Source organism: Gambusia affinis, linkage group LG17 (genome assembly GCF_019740435.1).
Source record: "Gambusia affinis linkage group LG17, SWU_Gaff_1.0, whole genome shotgun sequence".
Taxonomy (NCBI): Eukaryota; Metazoa; Chordata; class Actinopteri; order Cyprinodontiformes; family Poeciliidae; genus Gambusia; species Gambusia affinis.
In genome coordinates, this window is record NC_057884.1 from 18,484,464 (window position 1) to 18,499,721 (window position 15,258).

General features: G+C 35.8%; 1 protein-coding gene across 9 annotated transcripts in view; it reads left to right on the forward strand.

The window, feature by feature from the left end:
* The window catches only part of cntfr (ciliary neurotrophic factor receptor), a 358,007-nt gene that overhangs the window by 198,697 nt on the left and 144,052 nt on the right, over positions 1-15,258 (forward strand). The window contains exon 3 of one of the 9 annotated variants that reach the window (XM_044096397.1): positions 13,968-14,029. The exons of the other annotated variants lie outside the window; for them this stretch is intronic. The gene's annotated coding sequence lies outside the window, so the exon portion shown is untranslated. The remainder of the gene's footprint in view (positions 1-13,967; positions 14,030-15,258) is intronic. 9 annotated transcript variants of the gene reach the window in all.

The window sequence follows — 15,258 nt, forward strand, 5'->3', positions numbered from 1 at the left end:
AACAAATCCATGGTGTACAAATTTTACTTTCCTCTGAAGTTCACAAGTCAAATCAGCAAAGTAATTCTGTGCAGCATGTGAATTTGCACAGAGAAACTGCATATTCACTCATTTCCATTCACCCTCATTAAAAAGTTGTGCTTTTGTACATCAAGGAGTAAAGCAAGCAGAGTAAGGTTAACCTTGAAAATGTGCTGCTTTTTTGTCTAATCTTCTTCCCTTCTCAAAAAAAAAAACTTTCTGAAAGGTGCTGGGGGCTCAACAAAATCAATAGATCACTCAGGCTGCAAATGTATTATCTTACAAGTGAAGCGGCAGGGAGATGAGGTGAGGAGGTGGGAGTGCAGGGGAGGGATGGAGTGAAAGGAGAGATGAAGGCAGAGGATAGAATGCAGAGGAAGTGAGGGATAAGGGGTAAATGGGGTGAGAGTAGTGGATGTGAGATGCATCCAGCAAAGCAGTAATAAAAAAAAGAAGTCAAAAGGGAGCAGAAGACACCCACAGTACGGTGTAATTGATCCAATTATTGGTTAGAAATGGTGTAGCTTGCGACAGCTGGGTGTTATCTTTTAACCTGAATTTCTGTTTGACTGGCATTATTGAAATGTTCTACATGGTGAATAGTAGGCAGAGTAAATCTTTTAAAATATTAACCTAATCTATCTCGGCATCATTCCAAAAGCCATAAATCTGTAGGACTTCAACTTGGCACCCAGAAAGCAATTCTGGGTGCAAAAAGAGAAAAATAAAAATAAATAAATAGAAATTTAAAACATAACACAATATTTGAATTTGTTTTATTTGTTGGTGAATAGGACAATAGCCTTCTTTTTGTCAGATAACCAACCATGCACAGAAACAGGTGTGGGAGGGGGGGCACTGCAGCATTATTCAGTCACTCTGGCACATTCTCAAGCATCTCAACAAAAACATTTTAAACTTTAGGAAGAGTTTTGAAGTTGTACCTTTTTAAAACCCTGATATGCCCCAATACAATTTGGGATTCATGCACTACTTAAGTGTTTGTATAAATGTTGTCATCAAGTTAGTTTTTTCCAATTCTTTTAGAAAAAAAAATAAAATTAGAAATGCATATTTGCCACTTTGCTTTGATGGAGACAGAGATTTTGTCTTATTAGATTAGTTTTTTTGTTTGTAAATGTCCGCGATAAGTCATTGAGGCAAATTTTATTATTGAGTCATTTAAGTATCTATTCACTTCTGAAAGGCTAATAACTCATAAAAATGTTGTTAGTAAGAACCAAACAAAAAGTACTTGTTTGGTTACTTATGTAACCAATGTAACTACATAAAAGGTGCCTGCTCTGTATGAAGCACATAAAAAACCAATAGGCCAAGGCACATTCAAAAATTTAAAAATGGAAGTATGGATCCTTCTTCCACTCTTCATTTGTTATTGGGTGACCTCAAAAGTCAAGGCACACTGGATTTTCTTCATCAGATTAACAATGTATAATTTATGTTATATTGCCATATTTAAGAACTAAACATCTTTTACTAATCTCTTTATTTAAATGGAGAAAAACAATAGAAGAGTCTACTTTAGAGGAAGAAAAATTCAGGTGGTCCAGAGTTCGGAGCCAAACAGAGGAGCAGAGTGACTTGAATACAAAAGTGGCTGCAACAAAGACTTGTGGAACAAACAGTCCAAGCGACTAAACTAAGCACAGCTGTTCAGAAACATGGGTAATATTTACTTCATTTGTGATTTATTGCCATCTGTTTGGCTCACGTTGAGACAGGAATTGTGGCTCTTTTGGTCAGTGGGTAGAAAAATGTGTGGTCTGTGAACTGTGATGGGTATCATACTCTCACAGATAAGACATAATCCTTCTTGGCTCACTCTTTGATGCCGTTTCAGCACAATTTGTCTTTATCTCATACATCTTTTACTGAATCATTGTCTTCCTGCAGGGCCATTGCACTAATTTATTTCAAGAATACTGAGCGCAATCATTCAGTTTTAGAAAGAATATGATTAAACAATCTACCCATATGCTGTAGGCACGGTTAGAAAAACTATGCCTCGCATACTTTTTTGCAGTGTGACGATATAGTGACAAAAGAAACAGTTTTAAAATACATGTTTTCATCTCCTGCCTAACGATGTCATTGTCTGTGTGTACACTGCTGTGAAAAATGTACTTATCTAACATGACATTGAGGGCAACTCTTTTCCCCTCTGAAACACTCACAGCCACAAACTCACATATAAACACACCTCCATATAGACAGACAGATCAATACAGTGTCATTTCACACCTTGTGCAGCCAAAATTCTCCATCCTGGAGGCAGCAAAAACATACGAGAACACCAAATACAGAAAGTTTGACAATCAGAGGCAAACAAATTGGGGGGAGGTGGGTGTTAGTAAAATGGTACAAATGGAAGGCTGAGGTTAAAAAAGGTAAATCTGAAGTGGCAGAAGTATTGTGGCCTCTTATAAAATGTCTGTGTGCCACCGGTTGTGAAAATCTGAGCTTTGTCTGTAGTCTCCTTCCTTCTGCACCTATATATATATATATATAGAAACAGAGAGAGAAGTACAAAACAATTCCTCAAACTATTTCTTGAACATGTTTTGCAGTGTGTATGTTGGTTACCACCGTAAATGTGGTTGTGCAAAACGATTAAAATATTTTATGGTGAAGACGAGGGGAAATTTACTAACAATCTCACAACACTGGTATATTGTGAGAATGTCTATAGGCTTAATTTGATTGAGTACTTCCTTTTGTTTTCTTCTTCGGTGGTGTATAAAATGAGACACCACTTTTAGGCTATCCGTGATTACATATGCAAGCTTTTCAGTTTTGGTGACAGACAGATGCATAAAATCTGTCCTTGTTTAGCTTCCCTTGTTCTTGTGTATGCATCGTCTCTTACTTGCCCACTCAACGCTGGCTCCACTCCACAGGCTACAGACTTTAGAAATCAATATATATATATATGCTTGTGTGGATGAGAGAAAGTGCACTCGAGTAATAGAGTGGAATCTGACAGCAATTGTCAGTCATCATACATGGGCAACAAAATATAGCATAAAGTAGAGCAGCAAAAAGCAGTGTGTGTGTGTGTGTGCCTATGCTCATTTATATGTATGGATAAAGCAGCTAGAAAGCCTTTGATTAACATCCATCTTTTCATCGCCTCTCTCTCAGTGACTTCCCAACATTAAAAATCATCCCAGTCCCTCTGCTTTTCTCTCTCAAGCTTTTGTCATACCGTTGTGCCACTTAACATTGTTGCAAGATTACGTGCGCTCAGTCATATTTCATTCTTTTATGTCTATTCTTAGTACGAAGAATGGCTTCACAACATAATTGATGAACTGGAATCCTGTTTCTCTTTCTTTACTCAATTTTATGTTACAGTCCAGTTTTCAGATTTTTATTATCCTCCACTCAAAAAACTTGAATGTTAGTTTTATCCTGTTGGGACAGAAGTCATTTAATTTTCACCAAGCCTCTGATCCAAAGAGTTTTTCAGTCTGAGTTTGAAGAGAAACTCAAAGAAGTTTTTTTTCTTTTTTTTTTTTTTTTTTTTTTTTTACATGGTTTTGATTAATCAAGTAGTGTAACCTATTAATTTATCACCTTCTACACATCAGCAGAAAGTGGTTTTCTTTTCTTTTTTTTTTGTTTTTTACTTTATTCGCTTAATTTAAGGCACAAACAAATGTCTCAACAAGAATATACTAACATAGGAAAAAAGCTGTTGAGTGTAATATGCCAACTTCACCATCACATAAAAAAATAATTAAGCCCTCTTTAGTCATCAATAAACACACTAAACAGAAAAATCAGCATGTTGAGAATCCCAAGCTATAATAAAACTGAACTGAAAATATACAACAAAAAAAGCATAAACACATGTTCAGTTCCAAGGATCAAAATTATTTCTTTTAAGCTGTTAATTTAAAATAAAAATACTCAGTAGTGTAACACTGCACTCTGTATTAGTGGTATTTAATTATTTTACTCCGATATTTATGGTACAACTGTTTTAAATGTTTTGCACTTTATAGTTTATGTGAAACATAAGCAAAATTTAATGTAAAATTTTATGTATCTCTTTTAGTGGTTTGTATTACAGCAATACTATACTTCCTATTTCAGTGTTGTAGACAATTTGTTTATGTCAAAAATAGAAATCAAAAAGGGGAAATAATCAAAGAGATTAGTTGCTCAAACACTAAAAGTTTTTTTTTTTTTTTATTATGATTATTGACCATGCCAGCTTTTAACATGCTCTAATTTTGTTAGTCACTATACATTTTATCAAACAAAATGAGAGTTTTGGTTTTATTTCATTCTGAAAACCTAGAAATCAGTTTAATTCATTTAATGCAGAATTAAACTGACCATAAAAAAAAGCTTATATTTTGGCACTAACTGCAATTTTTTTAGTTATTTTATTTGTTTCTACCCACTTTCCAGCAGCTTCAACATTGGGAACCTATGTTCCTCAATATTGAGGACTTAACCCATTTCTGGGTTGGGTTGAATTATTTGTGGTCCAATAATTAACTACTGAATGTGATTCACTGTCCAGTCCAGTGTTGATGTGCATATTGATGGTTTCACATTTAGTTGCTCAAGTCTAATTTGATAATTATGTTCTTCATCATCATTTCAGTTACTGTTGCTGATCTAAGGATTATTGACTGCAGAAGGATTTTCTTGAGACCAAGCAGACTGACAGAAAATACTTCAAGGGCTTCTCATTCTGCATCACATGTTCATTACAGTCTAAGTCCTTAGGCTTTACTCAGCTAATCAGAAGCAAGAATCCCCGAGTGCAACAGTGAGATATTTACACAACATATCCTTCTATTTGGCTCTAATTTACTTGCCTCATGCTAGTAAATTTGATAACTAGAAAAAGCCAAATATTTCAGAACTATAACACCAAATGGCCTATTTGGAGAAAAAAAAAAAAAACACTATCCCCCTGAAACAGCTCTTAAACTAATGCAACGATTTTAGTGGAAGGTTTCTAATGAGGAAGCCAACCTGTATGTATTTCATTAAAGTAAGGTATGCAACCTTAGTTTTTTGCTTTTAGAAGCTTTGAAAGAGCTCATTTATTCAATTTAAATTACTCCAGAGTTAGATAAAAAAAAACAAAAAAACTCAGAGTTTTCAACAGTTTTAATCAGCTCTCACAATTACAGCTTGTATTTTAAGCTGTAGTTTGTAGTCCAACAACTTATTAGCAATTTCAGTACGGAATATATCAAGTGCAACATAAAATCTAAAATGATAATTCTTCCTTGTGATTTACTTGAATCTTTGGTTTGTATGTCAACTATATTTTTTCTACTCCATTTGAAAAATTTATTTTGTTTATTCAACTTATATACGATCAAAACAATGGATTCTGCCTTTTTGTGGTTCAGTATTCTCGGATTCACCTATTCAGCCATTTTTCTGTGGAACAAAACTCCAAAGTATTTGCAGAAAATGTGTCTTTTCATGAATTTTTTTCTAAAATATTTGAAAGAAATGAAGCTGAGACAGCTAAAATATCTAGGTGCCATGCTGTTTGTTTAAAAGCAACTGGCTGGTATTTGCATAGCAGCCAATCCATGAGTGCCATTCGTTTTCTGTAACATTGACTGGCTGTACCCTTAACATCGGAAATAAGGAAGAAACCCAAAAGTTAGCTTCTGCTGTGGTATTAAGATGGCCATTCATGCAAATATTCCCACTTATCCCATCTGTATTTTAAATTGAAGGGTAGAAGTTTTAGAGATAACTAGAGTATGATTTATTTCTTTCTTTATTTTTTTTTTTTTAATTTTTGAATATCCTAAAATTATATTTACCTTATTGCAACATAATAATTTTAAAGTCACTGTTAAAAATTCAGCTGTACTGCTCTCATTTATAGATTTTACCTAACTTATCTATTTTTGTCTTAGTGTGATGTACTTGTCTTACTGTTGAAATGGAGGGTTAGGGGTGGAATTTACATATTCCATGTGAGACAAATGACTTTGAATGTTAGGCTAAATATCTTAAGTGCTATTACATAAGCCTCTTAAATGAGACCATCTGTTTGGTTTTCTGAGTGTTTGTGTGTGCTACAGAGAATATGTTTTGTCTAGTGTGAGGCTTCCCATCTCATCATGTGCCACATCCAAAAGGAAGTACTGAATGTTTTTTTCAGTACAGGTTATACTAGTGTTTTTCTCTGCCTTTTTAGCTAAAGGACATTACAGAGAATATTCTGGTCATTCTGCCTGTTTATGGAAAAATGATCATGCATGGAAAATCAGACTCAGTGCTTTCAAGCACTGAGTCATAATAGATTTGTGGGAAGACAGTAGGGAAGGACCAAAAACGTTTTGAAAAAATCAGATTTGGCATAATTGCTAAACAGAATGAGGTGTTTATTGATGTATATTGGGTAAATCAAGGTGTTCATAAGGTCCTGCAAACCTTTCTGATCATGTCACTAGTTTGGCTGAAACTCTTGATGTAAAGCAGGATGGGCACTCCTGGTCCTCGAGAGCCGGTGTCCTGCAACTCTTAGATGTCTCCCTGGTCCAACACACTTGAATCCAACAGCTGAATCACCTCCTAAGTGGATTGTTTGAAAAAAGTCTTCTCTTGCTTCCAAAGTGTGGAAGCAGATGAACAATATTGTCAGTTTAAAAAAAAAATCTATTATGCAGAGAATGCTGCTGTCTCTTAGACAGACCTCCTTTTAAAAAAAGAGGTTTTTAATCTAAATGGGTGATTTTATTTATTTTTTTTTTTTTTCTAAAATGACACTTAGGAAAAAAAAAATCAAAACAAACACCTACAAACTACTACTGACTTTGTTTACATTTATATAAAAAACATATTCCTTCTGTTTTTATCTTCATATAAATTAAGTAAAAATGTTCAATTAGAATCAAGTTAATATGAAAATATTAATGAAGGTATTTAGTATGTGAATTCGCAACAGTATGAATAGTGAAATGGTTTTAATATGAAGCAAGAGCGGAATGTTCTTCAACAGGCATTAGTGACTATCATATCTACAAAGTCTGTCTACACCCATACAACAATAAATATAGTATAGATATTTTATTATGACTTATCCATGAAACGATATTGTGGCAGATTTTTAAAGTAAATAGGTCATCTTCTTATGTTCAGGTATTTTGGGACTGCTTACCTCAGTTCTTGCTCAAGCTGTCTTAACAATTTTTCACACTATTTTCAGTTGGTCATTGTGTTTTTGTTTATTTATCATATAGTTGTCCAGTTCTATCCTCGTCCTTATTTTTCTTCAACATTTGCTACCTTCTTGTTTGCCACTTCTTCCTTACCTCTCTCAATGCTTAAAGATTGATAATGCAGTGAGGAGTGTGGCAGCAACTTTGATGGGATATTTCCCCACAGCAGATCATTTAAATGCAGCGAGGGTGGACGCAGGATGTGCACAAACGGACCGAGCCCTGCCGACGCTCGGCAAACCTGGGTAACAGATTGCCTCGCTAATAAACTATGAAAGAGCAGGAGGCAAAGTGGTAGAGGTGTGTTGCTGTGTCTATGTGCGAGTGTGTTGGAAGGAAGGCAAGCGAGACAAGAATGCTAATAGTTCTGTCAAGACCTTCATGAGTCAAGCGTTTAAAGCACTACAGTCTCAGGGGATACCTGAACTCGCACAGTTACCTACTGTAACATACTCTGTTAAGAGATTGCTCTTGGCATCATTGTTGGGATGCAACATCTCACTATTGTTGACGGAATGTTTCTTTTTATGCTTACCGCTTTGTATTTCTTTCAGCTCTTCTGTTTTTGTATAAATAATGACCTGGGTGAAAACAGCCACTTATTCTGAATAACCCAGCGACTTTCAAAGCCGCCACAATGAATAAATACAATTTCAAACTTCACATAACCATAGCCTGTGTGGGTAACCAACAATTTGAACAATGTAATAAGAATTCAGGTGATTACCATGAAACCACCCCAGGCTGAGGGAAATTAAAGTATATATTTTAACCTTTATTTATTCAGGTAATTTTGATTTAGCTTCAATGCTTCACTCTCCAATGCTTTGAGTCACATTTGTGTTGCTACACATTAATAACTAGGAGCCACATTAGGAATATAGTTGTTAGCCACAGGGCAGCTCCATAGGAGCACACTTGGGCTCCTTAATTAAGTCCCCTAATTTAGCCATACATGACGAGGGGCTGTTGATGATTTATATATATATGTGTGTATATATATATATATATATATATATGTCCACACAGAACACCGTTTCATATACGCTCAATTAATATCACAGACCTACACACACAATAAAAGAAAAGCATGTGGATATGCACTCAGACTTGAGGGAAGTTTACAATGTCCAATTAACTTAGCTTTATTGTTTTTGGACTGTGAGGCCCAGTAGGAGTACCCAAAGGAAGCCTGTGCATGCACAGGAACAACATGCCAATTCTATTCAGAAATCTACTGGCCGGAATTCAAACTCAGACTATTCTCGCAACAAGGCAGCTATAAATAAAAGCACCTCTGTAGAGCCCAATTTCCATTATTCTTATATGCATGGATAAGTATTTTCATCTATGCATGTTTTCAACATTCTGTATCAAATGAAACAGCACCCTTACCAGAATCCACTGATAAAAATAAGTATAAATATGTCCCCCTCCTCTTAAAATTTGACATAAATACCAGCCTACATCTATGTATTTTTTTTGTTCGGGGATAAATTCAACATTTATTTTGGTGTTGATAATTTTTTTTTTCTCTAAATATGCATGGGCACAGTTATTTTCAAATCTGTGCTTAATCCTTTGTACAATCTGATTTTTTGACAGAAGTAAAACATTCCTCTTTGTAAAATGTCTCTACATTGTCCAGAGTCCTGAGTCTTCTCTTGTGCTCTATTCCTTTTGGCTCATCCCACACATTCTGCAGCATTTAGCTTTGGGAACTGAGAAGGCGATTACAGAAAGCTGATTCTGTGCATGCCTGATGAATGTTTCTGGGTTGAATGGACCATAACATTTCATCTGCTGAAACAACCCATAATATGACATTTTCAATTTTTTGACAGAAGCCACTACAGTAATTTATTTTAAATTAATGAAGCCATGCACTCTGACAAGAGTTGGAAGTCCCTTTGGAAGAAAAGAGACCCCACAGATCTGGGCATTGGATGCTTTTCCACATATAATTATTTCTTTAGATCAAACGCACCTGGAGTCTTTGTTGATGGCAAACCTCATCTTAACCTAATTTAACCAAAGCACACAGTTCTATTTAAAGCCACAGTAAAGTTTTTGGAAACTCCTTCTTGGTAAAGTTATTGAACAGTGAGCATTGTATTGCTTTTGTTTCTTCTGCTTTTCTTTACCTTCTTTTACCACCTTTTTATATGTCAAACATAGGTTTTGTCTGGCTTAATGTACAGGGGTTAAGCAAAATGTGTTTCTGTAATACATCATACGTATATCTTGAGGAAAGAGAAAAAATAATGTATAATTAATTTATAATTCTACCTACTGTAAATATTCTAAACAAGTCACAAAATCAATCACAAAATGTTACATTTGTACATAAGAATTGTGGCCACAGTGATGTAAAAAACAAAAGGTGGAATATTTTTCTGCAACAAATAAATGTACTTATATTGATTTGTACTAAATGTTTTTATGTGAGGTTATGATACTGCCATTAAAGACCAATTCAGTTTCAAGCGTTTTATACATTTTTACCTTGGGTGCCAATAACTGTGGCAGGGGCTGTATGCTGTTATCAGCATTTACCGGAGCTAGAGAGAGAACAGAATGAATCATTAGGAAGGAAGAGATTTGAATAGTTAACAGAATTGTGTGAGGCAAAGGGGAGACCTAATAAGAAAGGAACAGTGAAACTCACTGAAAACCTGGAGAAGATGACAGACAGGAGGGACAGAAGGTGAAAAGGGAAAACGTGGAAGGAGATGTGTATTAAGTGAAACAGAAAGCCCTAGTTTAAATGTTGAATTATAGCTTCACAGAGACAGACAGAAAGTAAGAGAGAGGGGCTGTCAGGATGTGTGACTTAAGGGCTCGCGGGAAACAGAGGGAGCTGACCGAGATAATGAATAAGCTTTCCTCTCTTGGCAGCGCTCAGTGAAAACATACACAGGTGTACAGGCAGATTCAGATGCAAGGTGAGCTCAGATGATGACATCTGTGTTAAGTCAGAGATGACTAAGTGTGGATCTCCAGAATAATGGTGTTCAGCAGAAGGTGACCCGTTCCGGGGTGACTAAGCATGCAGTTGTGATGTAATGCAATGTTCTCATTGTTCAGCAGGTTTACATTTAGCACGCCTGAGTCATCATTATCACTGGGTGTGCACGACTATGAAATCACATCCAGTTTTTCCTTTTATATATCATTTTCATAGTATAAAGCATCCCTAAATTCTTTTTAGTTTGATAATGTCATCATTTCTGTTCCATTACCTTGCTCTTACATTTCAGTGCTTTACACAGAGAGCTAGGTGCAACATCATTATGACATTTCTAATAAAATAGGTTATACAAGTACATTATGTACTCATGCATTTTCATAAGTAAATCAAGCGAGCAAGTAAGGGAACGATGGCAAAAGGCAAGCCCATGAGCCCTAACGCCGCTATTTTAAACTGTATTTATTCACAGAAAGCAACAGAGAGCAACTGTACTTTAGTGAATGCTCCAGTATAGTTAGCATGTTTATCTGGTTGCTGAGGTTCTTGGCCATCAAATTTACTTCACCCACTCTGAAATTAAGGTTTCATTTTGGTGCCTAAATCTACTTCTCTCAGGAAGCTACACTGTTGTATAGATGGATGGTCCTTCAGGTAATTACTATGAGACTTTGTTTAATTTCAAAGTACAGAATCCTCATTAAAAATAATTGGTAGACAGTCACAACTATCTACCAATTACAGGTTAACTATACCTGTATGTATATTTACTTAACTTTTGGTAACATGAATATCCTGCTCAATGCGAGTGTCGGATTGTTATTGAAAGACGGTTGCAAGTTAAACTCCTGGCAGGGGCATAATCTGTGTGAACAATGTGGTGTTTTTTCTATGCATATTTCTGAGGACTTATAGCTCGTGTTCTTGGCCAAAAATAATGGAACGTAGTAAACAATTTCTAGATTGTTCATCATATTTACAAAGATTAAGGCATTTTCCTGTTTTACCACAACTTGTAAATACTTTTAGGACTTCTCATAAGCTGGGTTCTTTTTAATTTACATCCAAAAAAGCAAAGGGTACATCAAGCTATTTTGCAAAGCAATCCACACTAAACCAATGCAGGAACGGCTGAGAATAAAGACAGCGCTAGAAACTAAAGACCTCCCAGTTAAATTGCCATATGCTGTTTAGAGTTTAACAAATGCCCATAAATGTGCCACTATAGATCACTATACTTAAAAAGCACCACCTAGCATTTAAACAGTGTCAAACGAGGTGAGTAAGTTGTCTATTTATTTTTTACTTTTGCAAATAAGTAAATCAAAATGGAATCTAACAATATATTTTTAGTTCTGTGATGCCTCTTATATTGCATAAATATATGAGCAAATTAATGGAAAATAGCTTTTTGTTCACTTGTGTTTTCATAATGTCTTTAATTTTAAAGTGTATTGGCCTATTTTACCAAGTCAGCCTTGCACAGTCATCCGCTTTCATGTTAGGTGGGCCATGGATGTTTGCATTTCATTTGTGGCATAGATAAATAAAAACAAGTATATAGGTTTTTTGGATATTTTAGGACATGTTTACCTAACAAGAATAATTACCTTAAGTGGCTGTCTTTAGACTACACTTTTTTTTTTTTTTTACATGTCACATGTGTGGGCTGTATGTGTTTGTGTGCCACCCAACTGTAGAAGGCCACCCAACTGATAATTGGACCTCCATCCAGGCCAAACTGTAGGAGTGAACTCCACAAATAGCCTCTGGTGGTAAAAAGTCAGTGGACAGTTTAACAGATAGCATTTGTGCAGTGGATGTGTGGATGGTTGTGTGAATGTGTAATGGGTGTTGGAGTGTGTTCAAGCCTGATCTGTGTTGGAACTGTATCTGCTATGTTTACTGAGTCGACTTGGCAAACATGCCGAGTAAACACACACACACACACTTTTAGCATGCACAATACTGGAGTCAGTCAACAAGAGAATGTGTCAGGTTACTATTTTTTCTCAAATTTTTACTGTTAAGTCTTTATAAGAATATCTATTTGAAAATGGAGACTAAACATAGTTCTTACTTACATCCCACCTCATGTGATGTTATGATTTTGCCCTTAAGGCGTGTGTTTAATCTCCAGTCTTTATTCTACAGAGATGCACATAAAGTGCCAATGTTACAACTGATTATTTTTAATACTTGCAGTATCTTATTATGTAGCATTTGGCTATTTTGATATTGAAGGGAGAACTGTCCACCCCCGGGTGGACTGCTTTTGGGACAGTGGAATAAGCAATTATTCCCTAAATAACGTCGACTAGGTTTTGGAAGAGAAGAACCCTTAATCATACTGCCCATAAGGAATGCTTGATCTTGGCTTGTGAATGAGTGATTGCTTTGCTCTTTAAAATAGTTTTTTTTTTTTTTTTTTTAGCTTAAATGAATGAATTGAGATGCAATACTGACAAAACTTTCCAGTCCAGGATAAAATAATTTATTTCTCTGTTTTTAAGGATAGCTTGCACATAACTCTCCAACAGAAGTCATTACTACAGAGTTTTCTTGGTTAGTATAGATATATATTTAGCAAACTACCCCACATACAGTAAATGCATACCATTGTCAAGCTACCTAAAAGTCTTGAACCATTGTTAAGAGCACTCTTATTGCAAAATATGGTTCCACAGACTAGTACAAGAGTCGGTTTTTATGGGTCCTTAAGGAAAATTTGAGTTAGAGCCCAATTCCCTTTAAGTTCATCATCCAGCCCCTGCAGTAACATCTTATCTTTTATATTGTCCTTGCTTATCTTAATGCATTGTTAATTTAATGCAAATTGTTCATCTGTACAACCGAATGTGTTTTTGCTTGATAGGCTGAATAGCAATTAATGAATTAATTACTTGTAATCATTACTTTACTGTAATGATTGCAGTAAAGTGTTTTGGAACATAACAGTTCTAAATAAATAGTTGAGACTCAACTCATTTTCTGCATTCCCAATATAAGTGTTGAATTTGTGTTGAAATTTGTTGGAAATTGTTGGACAAAACTTGAAAAGTAATGAAACTCCTTACAGCACTTCCTGACATAGACACAATTTCACAGTTTAGCCCAGCTCCTAATCTGCTAATCTTCCTTTTATTTGAGCTTCAGCTTGAATGTAAAAACTCTCTTTTTTTATTTCAAAATTCCAATGTTTCTTCAGGCTTACAGCATTTAATTTGGATTTTTTTTTCATTTACTTTGAAGCTGCATTGTCTGTGAAAGTTTAAGAAATCAACTTTATTTAATTATCTAGTTTTAAATTGAGGTTTATATTATGTTTAGCTCTCTGATGGTCTTGTGACCTGTCCAGAATGTACCTTGCAAAGATAAGCAAAAGTTATGGATGGATGGAATCTATCCTGTATTGAGACATCTGTTTTACAAGTTATTTTTACAGAATAATGAACTGATGAAAAAATAATAGTAATTACAAAAAACCTCATTCATTATCATATCAAATAAAACTAAACACTGACTTGTACAATTTCTCGGTGGCTGGTACAAACTTGTAATTTGCACACCTGACTTTGATGTTTCTTTTTCAGAAACAATGAAACAATTGAAATGACTTATAAATCTACCAATACTCTCGACCACATTTAATTGTTGTGTAATGACAAAAAAAAAAAAATGTTTGAAATCAAAAATCATGTAATGGCTTCATGTTTTTTTTTTTTTTATCTTTTAATATACAGTACAAGCAGCAACCATTGTGAGTTGGATGCAGACCTGTGCTATTGAATTTGGGTGAACAAAGGTGGGACAGCGTCTGTGAGTGTTTGACCCACAGTGGGCAAGTCCTGAGCTCTGGTTCTGATTAACTCCCAGTAAAAACACCTCTCTTCAGAACATCACAGCCTGTACATCACACACTATTCACCATCACACACACCAACACACATGCTGTGCAGCTCCTGGAGGCTCGCTGTTCACAAAGGGGGGAGTCTACACCCATCATTCAAAGCCTTGTAGGACTTAAGAATGCTGACACGCACACACTCATTTACACATACACATGCACCCATGCAGACACACAAAGTGCTCTGTTTTCTTAGCTTTGATACACTTATAGAGTTCAGAGGTGAGAGGGCTGGAGGTAACAGTGTGTTTTTCCAGAGCTCTCTAACCACCTAAATCTGCTTCCACACACACAAGGAGGTCCAGATGGCTGGGTGGAGACAAAAACACACCTCACACACACATACATTTATAGTCACTTTTAAAACCTGAAAATACTCCTCAAAACAAGTCATCATGCAGAAGTTTAAGATTTGTGTACAGCCCAAAGCAGAACATTTGAAGCAAAGTGGTCCATTCTGTTGAGGATTAAGCTAATTTTGAATGTCTAAAACTGTAGTGTTCATAACATTCTTTAAAGAGACAATTTAGGATGAGCACATACGCCTGGCTCTTCAATTTTGCAGCATGTTAGCTCTGTGACATTGGACCTGCAGCAGGAGGAGCGGCAATACTGTTATTTGACACATGATACACAGTTGCCAACATGCTCAGGTGCTTTAAATCTCAACCAGCTGAAAGCAGTCACATGTGATCAGTCACTAAATGTATCACCCAAAACAAAAAAGCTGTCATTCAAAAGAGCTCCAAGCATTTAAATCCTTGTGTACTTGCATCTAAGTGTGTATATTGAAGTGCTCAACCTGTGCTACTTCTTGAGATGCGCCTGACGTTGTCTTTAGTGAGCAATTATAGTCAGCACGACTGTGAAAAAGGTCACAGCCGTCCAGCTATCAACACTCGGCACTAAATGCCAGTTGTGTGCGCTGTTCCCAAAATGCCAGAAGACACACTATCAGCCCTGGACCCCCCACCCCACCACTTCTGCCTCAGTGCTTGTAGTTAATCTGCCGCAACGCGGTGTGATTGATGAGAGAATTAGTGTTACCGAGCACAGCAAAGCAAAGCATTATGGGAATGAGGAAGCAGCAATACTGGATGTGGAGCTTGACATTAAAGGTTACAGTT